Below are 15,612 nucleotides of genomic sequence, written 5' to 3'. Positions count from 1 at the left end.
TTGGCCAGGCTGGTCTCAAACTCCTGACTTCAAGTGATCTGCCCACCTCCGCCTCCCAAAGTGCTGGGATTACAGGTGTGAGCCCCCATGCCCAGCCTTTAAAGAACCCTTTTGATGACACTGGGCCTACTGCATAATCCAGGATAACCTTCCTATCTCAGGATTATTAAATTAATCACCTCTTCAAAGGCTCTTTTACGATATAAGGTCACATATTCACCGGTTCCAGGGATAAGAATGGGGACATCGGGGGAGGAGCCAAGATGGCCGAATAGGAACAGCTCCGGTCTACAGCTCCCAGCGCAAGCGACGCAGAAGACGGGTGATTTCTGCATTTCCATCTGAGGTACCGTGTTCATCTCACTAGGGAGTGCCAGACAGTGGGCGCAGGTCAGTCGGTGAGCGCACCGTGCGCCAGCCGAAGCAGGGGCGAGGCATTGCCTCACTCGGGAAGCGCAAGGGGTCAGGGAGTTCCCCTTCCAGGGGTGACAGACGGCACCTGGAAAATCGGGCCACTCCCACCCGAATACTGTGCTTTTCCGAAGGGCTTAGGAAACGGTGCCCCAGGAGAGTATAGCCCGCACCTGGCTCAGAGGGTCCTACGCCCACGGAGTCTCGCTGATTGCTAGCACAGCAGTCTGAGATCAAACAGCAAGTCGGCAGCGAGGCTGGGGGAGGGGCGCCCGCCATTGCCCAGGCTCGCTTAGGTCAACAAAGCAGCCTGGAAGCTTGAACTGGGTGGAGCCCACCACAGCTCAAGGAGGCCTGCCTGCCTCTGTAGGCTCCACCTCTGCCTCTGTAGGCAGGACACAGACAAACAAAAAGACAGCAGTAACCTCTGCAGACTTAAATGTCCCTGTCTGACAGCTGTGAGGAGAGCAGTGGTTCTCCCAGCACGCAGCTGGAGATCTGAGAACGGGCTGACTGCCTCCTCAAGTGGGTCCCTGACCCCTGACCCCCGAGCAGCCTAACTGGGAGGCACCCCCCAGCAGGGGCAGACTGACACCTCACACGGCCAGCCAGGTACTCCAACAGACCTGCAGCTGAGGGTTCTGTCTGTTAGAAGGAAAACTAACAGAAAGGACACCCACACCAAAAACCCATCTGTACATCACCATCATCAAAGACCAAAAGTAGATAAAACCACAAAGATGGGGAAAAAACAGAGCAGAAAAACTGGAAACTCTAAAAACCAGAGTACCTCTCCTCCTCCAAAGGAACGCAGTTCCTCACCGGCAACGGAACAAAGCTGGACAGAGAATGACTTTGACGAGCTGAGAGAAGAAGGCTTCAGACGATCAAATTACTCCGAGCTACGGGAGGATATTCAAACCAAAGGCAAAGAAGTTGAAAACTTTGAAAAAAATTTAGAAGAATGTATAACTAGAATAACCAATACAGAGAAGTGCTTAAAGGAGCTGATAGAGCTGAAAACCAAGGCTCGAGAACTACGTGAAGAATGCAGAAGCCTCAGGAGCCGATGCGATCAAATGGAAGAAAGGGTATCAGCCCTGGAAGATGAAATGAATGAAATGAAGCGAGAAGGGAAGTTTAGAGAAAAAAGAATAAAAAGAAACGAGCAAAGCCTCCAAGAAATGTGGGACTATGTGAAAAGACCAAATCTACGTCTGATTGGTGTACCTGAAAGTGACGGGGAGAATGGAAACAAGTTGGAAAACACTCTGCAGGATATTATCCAGGAGAACTTCCCCAATCTAGCAAGGCAGGCCAACATTCAGATTCAGGAAATACAGAGAACGCCACAAAGATACTCCTCGAGAAGAGCAACTCCAAGACACATAATTGTCAGATTCACCAAAGTTGAAATGAAGGAAAAAATGTTAAGGGCAGCCAGAGAGAAAGGTCGGGTTACCATCAAAGGGAAGCCCATCAGACTAACAGCGGATCTCTCAGCAGAAACCCTACAAGCCAGAAGAGAGTGGGGGCCAATATTCAACATTCTTGAAGAAAAGAATTTTCAACCCAGAATTTCATATCCTGCCAAACTAAGCTTCATAAGTGAAGGAGAAATAAAATACTTTACAGACAAGCAAATGCTGAGAGATTTTGTCACCACCAGGCCTGCCCTAAAAGAGCTCCTGAAGGAAGCGCTAAACATGGAAAGGCACAACCGGTACCAGCCACTGCAAAATCATACCGAAATGTAAAGAACATCGAGACTAGGAAGAGACTGCATCAACTAACGAGCAAAATATCCAGCTAACATCATAATGACAGGATCAAATTCACACATAACAATATTAACTTTAAATGTAAATGGACTAAATGCTCCAATTAAAAGACACAGACTGGCAAACTGGATAAAGACTCAAGACCCATCAGTGTGCTGTATTCAGGAAACCCATCTCACGTGCAGAGACACACAGAGGCTCAAAATAAAAGGATGGAGGAAGATCTACCAAGCAAATGGAAAACAAAAAAAGGCAGGGGTTGCAATCCTAGTCTCTGATAAAACAGACTTTAAACCAACAAAGATCAAAAGAGACAAAGAAGGCCATTACATAATGGTAAAGGGATTAATTCAACAAGAAGAGCTAACTATCCTAAATATATATGCACCCAATACAGGAGCACCCAGATTCATAAAGCAAGTCCTGAGTGACCTACAAAGAGACTTAGACTCCCACACATTAATAATGGGAGACTTTAACACCCCACTATCAACATTAGACAGATCAACGAGACAGAAAGTCAACAAGGATACCCAGGAATTGAACTCAGCTCTGCACCAAGCGGACCTAATAGACATCTACAGAACTCTCCACCCCAAATCAACAGACTATACATTTTTTTCAGCACCACACCACACCTATTCCAAAATGGACCATATACTTGGAAGTAAAGCTCTCCTCAATAAATGTAAAAGAACAGAAATTGTAACAAACTGTCTCTCAGATCACAGTGCAATCAAGCTAGAACTCAGGATTAAGAATCTCACTCAAAACCGCTCAACTACGTGGAAACTGAACAACCTGCTCCTGAATGACTACTGGGTACATAACGAAATGAAGGCAGAAATAAAGATGTTCTTTGAAACCAATGAGAACCAAGACACAACATACCAGAATCTCTGGGATGCATTCAAAGCAGTGTGTAGAGGGAAATTTATAGCACTAAATGCCCACAAGAGAAAGCAGGAAAGATCCAAAATTGACACCCTAACATCACAATTAAAAGAACTAGAAAAGCAAGAGCAAACACATTCAAAAGCTAGCAGAAGGCAAGAAATAACTAAAATCAGAGCAGAACTGAAGGAAATAGAGACACAAAAAACCCTTCAAAAAATAAATGAATCCAGGAGCTGGTTTTTTGAAAGGATCAACAAAATTGATAGACCGCTAGCAAGATTAATAAAGAAAAAAAGAGAGAAGAATCAAATAGATGCAATAAAAAATGATAAAGGGGATATCACCACCGATCCCACAGAAATACAAACTACCGTCAGAGAATATTACAAACACCTCTATGCAAATAAACTAGAAAATCTAGAAGAAATGGATAAATTCCTCGACACATACACCCTCCCAAGACTAAACCAGGAAGAAGTTGAATCTCTGAATAGACCAATAACAGGAGCTGAAATTGTGGCAATAATCAATAGCTTACCAACCAAAAAAAGTCCAGGTCCAGATGGATTCACAGCCGAATTCTACCAGAGGTACAAGGAGGAGCTGGTGCCATTCCTTCTGAAACTATTCCAATCAATAGAAAAAGAGGGAATCCTCCCTAACTCATTTTATGAGGCCAGCATCATCCTGATACCAAAGCCTGGCAGAGACACAACAAAAAAAGAGAATTTTAGACCAATATCCTTGATGAATATTGATGCAAAAATCCTCAATAAAATACTGGCAAACAGAATCCAGCAGCACATCAAAAAGCTTATCCACCATGATCAAGTGGGCTTCATCCCTGGGATGCAAGGCTGGTTCAATATACGCAAATCAATAAATGTAATCCAGCATATAAACAGAAAGAAAGACAAAAACCACATGATTATCTCAATAGATGCAGAAAAGGCCTTTGACAAAATTCAACAACCCTTCATGCTAAAAACTCTCAATAAATTAGGAATTGATGGGACGTATCTCAAAATAATAAGAGCTATTTATGACAAACCCACAGCCAATATCATACTGAATGGGCAAAAACTGGAAGCATTCCCTTTGAAAACTGGCACAAGACAGGGATGCCCTCTCTCACCACTTCTATTCAACATAGTGTTGGAAGTTCTGGCCAGGGCAATTAGGCAGGAGAAGGAAATCAAAGGTATTCAATTAGGAAAAGAGGAAATCAAATTGTCCCTGTTTGCAGATGACATGATAGTATATCTAGAAAACCCCATTGTCTCAGCCCAAAATCTCCTTAAGCTGATAAGCAACTTCAGCAAAGTCTCAGGATACAAAATCAACGTGCAAAAATCACAAGCATTCTTATACATCAATAACAGACAAACAGAGAGCCAAATCATGAGTGATCTCCCATTCACAATTGCTTCAAAGAGAATAAAATACCTAGGAATCCAACTTACAAGGGATGTGAAAGACCTCTTCAAGGAGAACTACAAACCACTGCTCAAGGAAATAAAAGAGGATACAAACAAATGGAAGAACATTCCATGCTCATGGGTAGGAAGAATCAATATCATGAAAATGGCCATCCTTCCCAAGGTAATTTACAGATTCAATGCCATCCCCATCAAGCTACCAATGACTTTCTTCTCAGAATTGGAAAAAACTACTTTAAAGTTCATATGGAACCAAAAAAGAGCCCGCATCGCCAAGTCAATCCTAAGCCAAAAGAACAAAGCTGGAGGCATCACACTACCTGACTTCAAACTATACTACAAGGCTACAGTAACCAAAACAGCATGGTACTGGTACCAAAACAGAGATATAGATCAATGGAACAGAACAGAGCCGTCAGAAATAATGCCACATATCTACAAGTATCTGATCTTTGACAAACCTGACAAAAACAAGAAATGGGGAAAGGATTCCCTATTTAATAAATGGTGCTGGGAAAACCGGCTAGCCATATGTAGAAAGCTGAAACTGGATCCCTTCCTTACACCTTATACAAAAATCAATTCAAGATGGATTAAAGACTTAAATGTTAGACCTAAAACCATAAAAACCCTAGAAGAAAACCTAGGCATTACCATTCAGGACATAGGCATGGGCAAGGACTTCATGTCTAAAACACCAAAAGCAATGGCAACAAAAGCCAAAATTGACAAATGGGATCTAATTAAACTCAAGAGCTTCTGCACAGCAAAAGAAACCACCATCAGAGTGAACAGGCAACCTACAAAATGGGAGAAAATTTTCGCAACCTACTCATCTGACAAAGGGCTAATATCCAGAATCTACAATGAACTCCAACAAATTTACAAGAAAAAAACAAACAACCCCATCAAAAAGTGGGCGAAGGACATGAACAGACACTTCTCAAAAGAAGACATTTATGCAGCCAAAAAACACATGAAAAAATGCTCACCATCACTGGCCATCAGAGAAATGCAAATCAAAACCACAATGAGATACCATCTCACACCAGTTAGAATGGCAATCATTAAAAAGTCAGGAAACAACAGGTGCTGGAGAGGATGTGGAGAAATAGGAACACTTTTACACTGTTGGTGGGACTGTAAACTAGTTCAACCCTTGTGGAAGTCAGTGTGGCGATTCCTCAGGGATCTAGAACTAGAAATTCCATTCGACCCAGCCATCCCATTACTGGGTATATACCCAAAGGACTATAAATCATGCTGCTATAAAGACACATGCACACGTATGTTTATTGCGGCATTATTCACAATAGCAAAGACTTGGAACCAACCCAAATGTCCAACAATGATAGACTGGATTAAGAAAATGTGGCACATCTACACCATGGAATACTATGCAGCCATAAAAAATGATGAGTTCACGTCCTTTGTAGGGACATGGATGAAATTGGAAATCATCATTCTCAGTAAACTATCGCAAGAACAAAAAACCAAACACCGCATATTCTCACTCATAGGTGGGAATTGAACAATGAGAACACATGGACACAGGAAGGGGAACATCACACTCTGGGGACTGTTGTGGGGTGGGGGGAGGGGGGAGGGATAGCATTGGGAGATATACCTAATGCTAGATGACGAGTTGGTGGGTGCAGCGCACCAGCATGGCACATGTATACATATGTAACTTACCTGCACATTGCGCACATGTACCATAAAACCTAAAGTATAATAATAATAATAATAATAATAAAAGAAAAAAAAAATAAAAAAATTAAAAAATAAAAAAAAATAAAAATTCCAAAAAAAAAAAAAAAAAAAAAAAAAAAAGAATGGGGACATCTTTGGGGGCCATTAACACAGGCCCACAGGCCTGCTGGATCAGGTAGCTTAATGTCCTCATTTTCCAATTGAGCAGACTCTCAAGGGGAGAGGAGGGCCTGGCCTAGGGTCACACAGTGAGTTAATGGCAGTGCCGAAGCTATACCCCTAAATTCCCAGGTTCACAATTCCATTTGTAGACCCACCAAGGTGACTAACTTTAAACAAGAAGGACTGACAGTGATCAATTTTCCAGGCTTGGCCAGAGTGTGAAAGTCCCTCCACTGAGACAAACTCACCCATGACTACATCAGTCTGGAAGATGCCCTGCTGGTATCTACACTGTCAGATACAGAAGAACAGGGATCCAGAGGTTGGCCTTGGACCGCTCCTACCCGGGACAGGAACCAAATGAAATGACTGTTCAATTAGTTGGGAGTCTCTCTGACGCTTCTGCCTCATTCCAGTTTAGCAGCTTCATAAATTTTTAAAAAATCTATAGCTTAAATTACAATTTGAACTGCTTCATTGGATTTCTGGCTTCCTTTTCAGAAAAAAAATATTAGATCCATTTGTGATAGAGCAAAGAATATTTAGATGCATTTGGATTGCTTCAGGGCTCACATATGTCTGCACCCATATGAATTTGAGGATTCTGGCTTTGTCCAGCTTAAACCAGGTCTACATTCTTTACCTGTTTAAAGAAAAAAAAAAAAAAAGAGGAAATTCAAGAGCAAATCAATAGGCAGCTACTGATTATTATTAATTGGCTGTTAACAAAAGACACAGTCTAAATTCCAGTGGGTGAGGGTGTGTTTTTATGATCCTCCCATCAGACAAGTAGCTATTTATGCAATCATTTCCTTAGTGTGGACCTGGGGAAGTCTGGTGGACAAGGGAGACTGAGGGAGTTGTCCCATTTTCAGGAGTGACCCAAAAGATGACACCAAGGCTAGGAGTTTGGAGCAATCACAAGTCCAAACCACAAGGTTGAATTCTCAGTGACTTCAGAGGATTGGATCAATCAATTAATCAATTAATTAATTAATTAATGTCACATGACCCCAGACACAGGATCTGGGGGATGTACAGCAGCTGAAGACAGTGAAATGATTGAGCCTCGCTGTGAGCATCCATTGCCAGAGGACTGGGCTAGTTGCTCGCACACTGTTTTTTTGTTGTTTTTGGCAGGGACAGGCCGGAGTTATTTTATTTTCCTCGTTCCAGCTTGAAGCTATTTTTGTGAGAGTTTTCACCATGAACGCTGCTAGTGAGAAGCTTGCGGAGCCACAAGCACTGATGAGGGGGAGACCAGAGTCCACACAGGGTCTCTGGAGAACGGCTCTTGGTGAGCTGGGAAGGAGGACGTCACAGGCAGGCCCTGCCCACAGGTGTGATCCTGGTGGGTAATGTGTTCCCTCAGGTAAAGCTCAGCACAGCCCACCTGAGCCCACAGGCCCAAAGGAAACCTCTTCCTCCACAAGCTCAGAGATTTTTATTCAATTTTGAGAACCAAACTCTGCACGGGGCTGAGGGCCTCCATGAGATCCCAATGAATCAGCTGCCATGTGACAAAGAAAAGAGGGCTCAGAGAGGGCAAGGAATTGCTAAAGCAGGGGGAGAGAATGCAGCCAGCCCTGACCCACACACAGCCAGGGCAGACCCTCCACTGCACAGAACAAGCTCTCTGGCATAATAGGGAAGGGAGCAGGGGAAGAAAGAAGGGGCAAATGCAGGAAGGGCCCAGGTGCACCCACCATGCCCTTGTGTGATTGACTGCTACCTTGCTGGGCACTTGCAGTGAGGCAAGGAATTTCTAATCTGAGCAAGGAATACTGACAAGTAAACAGAAGACTGCAAAAGATGAATCTGGGTTTTCCAGTTGAAGGGAAGTGAGACAGCAGCATATGCGAAGCCCAGGAGGCTGGAGGAGGCACAGCCCAGGGGATTGCACACAGGTCCAGGAGAACCCAAGCAAAGACACGAAGGGGCATGAGAGGTAGGCAGGTGCCGAAGGATGAAGGGCCTGGCCACCATGCTGAGAGGAGTGTCACAGCTAAAGTCCTTCAAGCTCTTTCCTTTGCTCCCCAAGAGGCTATGAAGACATTTCCCAAACCAAGGGTTGATTTCTTGAGCTAATGCCTTTCTCCCCACTCATTGGAGATTCTTAGCCTCTTAGCACATGGGATCTTTTTGTGCAGGCATTTATGTATTCCCAAGGCTAACAGGTTATTCTAGGGGGCATGAGGTTCGTGGGGACATGAAACAGGACTGTAGGACCCAACCCTGCTTGAGGACAGGTGGAAGGAGGAGAATCTCTTACTAATTCAATTTAACATTTGATGAAACCAGTACTCACTTGTTTTTCAAGAATAAAGCAGTGGGTTGGCAAAGGCTTTGGTCAAAGTCAGAAGACTGAGTTTTGTTTTTGTTTCTGTTTTTGTTTTTATTGAGATGGAGTCTGGCTCTGTCGCACCCAGGCTGGAGTGCAGTGGCGTGATCTCGGCTCACTGCAACCTCTGCCTCCTGGTTTCAAGCGATTCTCCTACCTCAGCCACCCAAGTAGCTGGGATTACAGGTGCCAGCCACCACACCTAGCTAATTTTTTGTATTTTTAGTAGAGACGGGTTTCACCATGTTGGTCAGGCTGGTCTCAAACTCCTGACCTCAGGTGATCCGCCTACCTCATCCTCCCAAAGTGCTGGGATTACAGGTGTGAGCCACCACACCCGGCCAGAAGACTGAGTTTCTAATCTGTTTCTGCTGCAAACTGACCACATGACTTTAGGCCCAGTTCACTTCACTTCTATGGGCCTCAGTTTCCTCCTCTATAAAAGGGAAGGAGATGAAAATGGACAGATAATCCCTTTGGTGCCTCCCGACTCTAACAGTCTATGAGTTGAAGTTGTAAGTGAATGTCAGGCATCTAAGCAAATATTTAATTGACTGCTCAGAGCCCCCATTTCTCCATCTATAAAACAGAAATGCTGATGCTTAGTTTTCAGGCTTATTATGAGGATTAAATAAGTTTAAGTGTATAAAACACTTTCTATCTTTTCTTCTTTTCTCTTTTCTTCCTGTAGAACATTGATGTTTAATCTTATTTGGATCACTGACTCTTAAAAATAAGATGAAGCTGTAAATTCTCTCCCCCAAAAAATGTACGTGATCACATAGATATACGTAAAATTTTGCCTACAAGCTGGGCGCAGTGGCTCACACCTATAATCCCAGCACTTTGGGAGGCCGAGGTGGGAGGATCACTTGACTTCAGGAGTTCGAGACCAGCCTGAGCAACATGGCAAAACCCCATCTCTATGAAAAATACAAAAAATTAGCCAGGCATGGCGGTGCATGCCTGTAGTCCCAGCTACCTGACAAAACAAAACAAAATTTTTGCATACAATTTCAGGAGGGTTATGGACCCCCAGAGCACAACTGTGATCCTCTAGGGATCCACCGATGCTAGGCAAAGTCACCCTGATTGAGAAAGTGCTAAACAATCCTCCAAAAGAACACCACAGTACCACAAAATGCAACCAACATTTCTTCTCCTAAAATCACATAATGACTGTCATTTTTCAATTTACAGAAAGAAGAAAAAATAAAAGGATAGATAGCATTTGATCAGTGTTAAGTGTTTTCTCCCATAATTTTTTTAAACCTTTGGCACCTGCTGCAGCTTGTGCGTTCTCACAGATGGCAAAATGAATGAACGAGCAGAAAATGAATATGAACAGAAAGACTTGGAAACGTGATTTCATAAAATTATTTTATGCATGTGGAGATTTCGAGGGCTGAAGGAAGAGACCTGTGTACATAAAAAGCAACCGTAGCGTCCACTTTGCAGACACCCCCATGGCCTGGTTCTTCAAGAACATGCCCCCTGCATGCCCTGCACCCGGGAATGCATATATAATGTTCGCTGGCTGCCACTGAGCCTCCAAACACGCCCCACTGCTGACATCTCATTTGTTTCTGAGTAAGGCCGCAATGGTGTTTTGCTTTTTGTTGAAAAGAAAATCCGCCTCCTGATAATGACTGTGAGTGATGCTTTGGGTTGGAGAATTTGGATTTTTTGCCTCCTTGAAGCTGTTCTCTCCCCCATGCCTCTGAAGGAAGTGGCAAACTTATCACCATTACAGGCCATTTGTCTTTAGTGTAATTCTGCCTTTTGTGGCTTCTTTACAAAAGCAGTTCTATCTGAGTTAAAATAGGCCCAATACAAAGTGATTAGTGGGCACCAAAGCACACCCAGCTCAACCAGCCTCCCGGAAGGAAACTTCCCAGCACAAAGCTGGAGTCTCTTCCCTGACCCCATCACTCCACGAGCATTTTCTGTGTGCTCACTATGTGCCTGGCACTGAGCTAGGTACTGGGAATTCACATACCAAAAAGACACAGTCTAGGTGGGCAGAGGTGGGCAACAGACATGTACAGAAACACCTGAACAGTACGGTGGCTCACGCCTGTAATCCCAGCACTTTGGGAGGCTGAGGTGGGCAGATCACGAGGTCAAGAGAGCAAGACCATCCTGGCCAATGTGGTGAAACCCCATCTCTACTAAAAATACAAAAATTAGCTGGGCGTGGTGGCACATGCCTGCAGTCCCAGGTACTCGGGAGGCTGAGGTAGGAGAATCGCTTGAACCTGGGAGGCAGAGGTTGCAGTGAGCCAAGATCGCACCACTACACTCCAGCCTGGAGCCAGAGAGAGACTCTGTCAAAAGATAAAGAAAGAAAGAGAGAGAGAGAGAGAGAGAGAAAGAAAGAGAGAGAGAGAGAGAGAGAAAGAAAGAGAGAGAGAGAGGAAGGAAGGAAGGAAGGAAGGAAGGAAGGAAGGAAAGGGAGGGAGGGAGGGAGGGAAAGAAAGAAGAAAGAAAGAAAAAGAGAGAGAGAGAGAAAGAAAGAAAGAAGGAAGGAAGAGAAAGAAGAAAGAAAGAAAGAAAAGAAAGAAAGAGAGAGAGGAAGGAAGGAAGGAAAGGGAGGGAGGGAAAGAAGAAAGAAAGAGAGAAAGAAAGAAAGAAGGAAGGAAGGAAGGAAGGAAGTAAGAGAAAGAAAGAAAAACACTTGAGCAGCAAGAGCTACAAAGGTACCCAGGGCACAGTGTGCTCATTGCAGCAGAAGCACCTGGGTCTGGCTGGCTGAGTCGGAGCAAGTTTTGACTGAAGCCTTGAGAGATGGGTAGAAGTTGCCAGGCAGGCAAGTTTGCAGAGCAGATACCTGGGCAGAGGCTTGGAGGCAGAAGAAAAGCTGGAGGGCTTGGAGAATGATGGATCCCCTGTGGATAGGTGGGCTATCTCTCCACTGCCCTCCCCCCCTCAACTGTGCCTTCCCACTCCAGGAGGCAGCTGGGACGGCTGAGGATGAAGCATGGCCTTGGCAATCTGGCAGCCCCATCCAAGTCCCAGCTCCGGCCAATTGTGCTTCCTTGGGCAAGCTCCAGAACTTCTCTGAGGCTCAGTTTCCTCCTAAAAATGGGGATGACCATCTCAATCTCCTCTGGATGCCATGCTGCTGTGATGGCCAACATAGGGTAGGTCAGAGATGATAAAGAGGTCCCATTCTACATGCCAACTCCATCGAGAGTGACTACCAGTGAACTGTCAAGAAAGATTCCTCGGCTGGGCGTGGTGGCTCACACCTGTAATTCCAGCACTTTGGGAGGCTAAGGTAGGCAGATCACTTGAGTTCAAGACCAGCCTGGCCAATATGATGAAACCCTGTGTCCACTAAAGATACAAAAATCAGCCAGGCGTGGTGGTGCTCACCTGTAGTCCCAGCTACTTGGGAGGTTCATGTGGGAGAATCACTTGAACCCAGGAGGCAGAAGTTGCAGTGAGCCAAGATCGCACCACTGCACTCCAGCCTGGTCGACAGAGTGAGACTCCGTCTCAAAAAAAAAAAAAAAAGAAAGAAAAAGAAAAGAAAAGAAAGATTCCTGGACACATGCCAGCTCAGTAAAGATAAAGGCTTGTACTCAGTTTGCAATGTCTGCCATAGGCACAGAGGTGATGGGGTCCAGGAAATTCTGGGTGCCCTCTGACTGGCCCACCTCCCACAGTTCCCCTACCCCAGAAGCTTCAGGCCAGTGCTCAGAGTGGAGAAAAACCACCATACCCAGCTGAGGGCATGGACCACACAGAAAAAGCACCCCGCAAAGCCTTCTTCAGCTGCCAGGGGCCTCTGCCACCCTCACCTGTACCTACAGGTAGAGAAGGGACAGCACCTTAGCAAGCCAATCATCCCCAGGAGCATTCAGTCCACCCTTAGCATAAAAGATATAGAAAAGCCCATTTTAAATCTGTCTCCTGGAGCCAAACTAATCCAAGAAGGGGGAGACTTACCAAAAGTAACAAAAATTCATTGAATTCTCCCCTACTTTCCATAGGACTCTCTACTACTTTTCCCCTTCTCCTCCTTCTCCTTCTCACACCTTCCCCTTTCTCTTTCTCTTCTTAGCAAACAGTGAGAAGGACACAGTACAGTTCTCCTAAGGAAGCCCTGGTCACTGGGGCAGGCATGTCCTGTTCCCACCCATCCCTCCCCATGTAGGTTGGAACTTGCTACCCCCAGAGCTCAGGAAAACCAGATAAGCCAGCATTTCTGAAGCCCCACTCTGTGCCAGGCACTATGCTGGGTGCATCACTGCTCTATATTATAGACTACAATGATAGATTATAGGTGCAATTGATACAATATTCCAAAGTGGCCTTCATTTGCTCCTCTTGCCCATGAGGAACACTGAGCTCTGAGAGGTGGAGTGACTTTTCCAAGGTCAGGTGGCTAGGAAAAAGGAGAAAACCCCATTGCTCCACCTCTGCCCAAACTGCCCAAACCATGCTGAGCTCCCTCTACACCACGTATGGACAAGGAGGAGGCAGGCAGGACTTTATGAAAAGCAGCCAAGGTGGTTACCTGGCTGAGGGATAGAGCGTCTTCCCAAGAGAGGGATCGCCGGGGGCACGGGGCAGGGGGTGGCAGTGGGTCCATCTGGAGGGATGCCTAGGGTCTGGCACATAGGTAGTGCTTAAGTAATATCATTGAATCAGTTGTTGCATATTAGATGGTATCAAGCCCCATTCACTCACTGATTCTGCAAACATTAGCTGAGTGCCTACCATTCATTCATTCATGCATCAATCATGCATTCAACATGTTCATTTTTTTTTATTGAGTATAATGTGCCAGGTACTATTCTAGGTGCTAGACATATAAGTAACAAACAAATTTTCTGCCCCCATGGTGCTTACAATCTAGCATAGGCAAGTGAAAAGGGGATATACATAAACTCAGAGGTGCATGGAATAATTTCAGATAATGGAGCATGTTGTAGTGCTAAGATAGTGACAAAGAAGGGAAAGACTCCTTCATCTACAGCAGTCAGATAAGTCACTTTGGGGAGGTGAAACTGAGACAAGACCTAACTGAAGAAAAAGGGAGCGTCACACAAAGGTCTGAGGAAATGCATTTCCACAAAAATATCAAAATATTAGTTGGGTGTGGTGGCGTCTACCTGTAGTCCCAGCTACTCAGGAGGCTACAGTGAGCTATGATCGCACCACTGTACTCCAGCCTGGGCAACAGAGCGAGACCTATCTCAAAAAACCAAAACACATGTATACATGTATACATATGTAACAAACCTGCACATTGTGCACATGTACCCTAGAACTTAAAGTATAATAAAAAAAAAAAAAGAATACTATGTGAGAGGCACAGTTCAAACTTGACTGGAAGCAACAAGATCTGAAAGGGCGGTGGAAGTTGAAGATATTACAGAGACCTTATAGGATGGCTGTGGCAAATGGAGAGGAAAAAGTCAAAGATGACGGCATTTTCAAATTTGAGTGACTGGAAGAAGAATACTAAAATTAACATAAGTAAGGTAAGGATATTGTTTCAGGAGGATGGAGTGCGGCTTTAGACATGTTTGGTTTTAACTATGTATCAAGCAATCAAACAGCTAGGATAGGAGTCTAGAGCCAAAAATTAAATCTATTTAAGAAACTGGAAATTTAAAGTGTGAACAAGTGAGCCCTGGGTTAACACTGGTTACCTTTAGTTATCTTTGTATTCTATTTACTCGATACCACAAGCACATGGCACCAAAATTTTTTCTGTAATAAAAAAACTTACAGTTTGAATTCAAAAAAAAAAATCAAAACAAAGATCTGAAGAAATAAAATTCCAGGAAGACAAAAGAGCAGGTACAGAGACCCTGTGGTGCAAACAGCTTGTTGCATTCAAGGGACAGAGTGTAATGAATGGGAGAAGAATGGTCCGTGATAATGAAAGGCGTGAAGCAGCATGCTAGCCTCGGGAAACTAACCGCCAAGGACACAAACCACTAACCGCCAAGGACACAAACCAGCTAGAGCAAAAGTTTCCGAACAGGTGAGAGTTGAATCTGTAGCGGTCAGCTGAGTCTTGGTCATGAAAGACCTTGTATACCAAGCCAAGGAACTTGAACTTTAACCCAAAGATAAGAAAAGCTACTGGGCCTAGGATGCAAGGCAGAAACAAGATAGAAAGCTCACTCTGAGGGAGGAGGTGGAGTGGCAAGGACCAAGGTTAGAGACACGAACACTCTTAGGAAGCCATTGCAATTGTCCTTGGGAAGAGGTGATGAGGACTTGATTTAAAGCAGCTGCATGTGGATAGAAAGGAGGGAGAGTTTCTAGAAATATAAAGAAAGTAAAAGAGATAAGACTTAATGGCCCATGGTAAGTGGGGTGAGTGACTTGGAAGGAGAGAGACACCAGGACATGGCCTGGTTACTCTTACCAGCCTGAGCATGTCCCTCAGGAGCTCTCTGGCCTCTACATTCAGATGGGCCTGCACACTCTGTAGCCCTCATCACAGGGGAGGCCTCCCTGGCTTTGATCAGGGCCCTCTTCCCTAAATACTCCTTCTCCATCTCCGTCTTCACCTGCTCCAGGTCAACCACCCAGCCCAGGCCTTCGGGGTCCCTTGTCCAGGCCTGACCCCAGTCCAGCCCCATCTTGAAGAGACTGTGGCCATAATCGCTGCTCACAGCCCCCAAATCCTTTAACAATGTTCTCTTTGGTTCCAAGAGCTTCACTATACCTACTCCTGGGCTCCTCTCCCAGACAAGCTGAATGGGACCAAGTGAAGCAACCGGGCCAGGCAGTCAACAGAAGTCTGAAGTTGAAGTAGAAGGCACAAATCTTTCAAAGATGGATGGCTGGACCATGGACTAGAAGAATTAATATCATTAAAATGACCATACTTCCCACA

This window comes from Pongo pygmaeus, chromosome 19 (assembly GCF_028885625.2).
Source record: "Pongo pygmaeus isolate AG05252 chromosome 19, NHGRI_mPonPyg2-v2.0_pri, whole genome shotgun sequence".
Classification (NCBI taxonomy): Eukaryota; Metazoa; Chordata; class Mammalia; order Primates; family Hominidae; genus Pongo; species Pongo pygmaeus.
Note: the sequence above shows the minus strand (reverse complement) of the source record.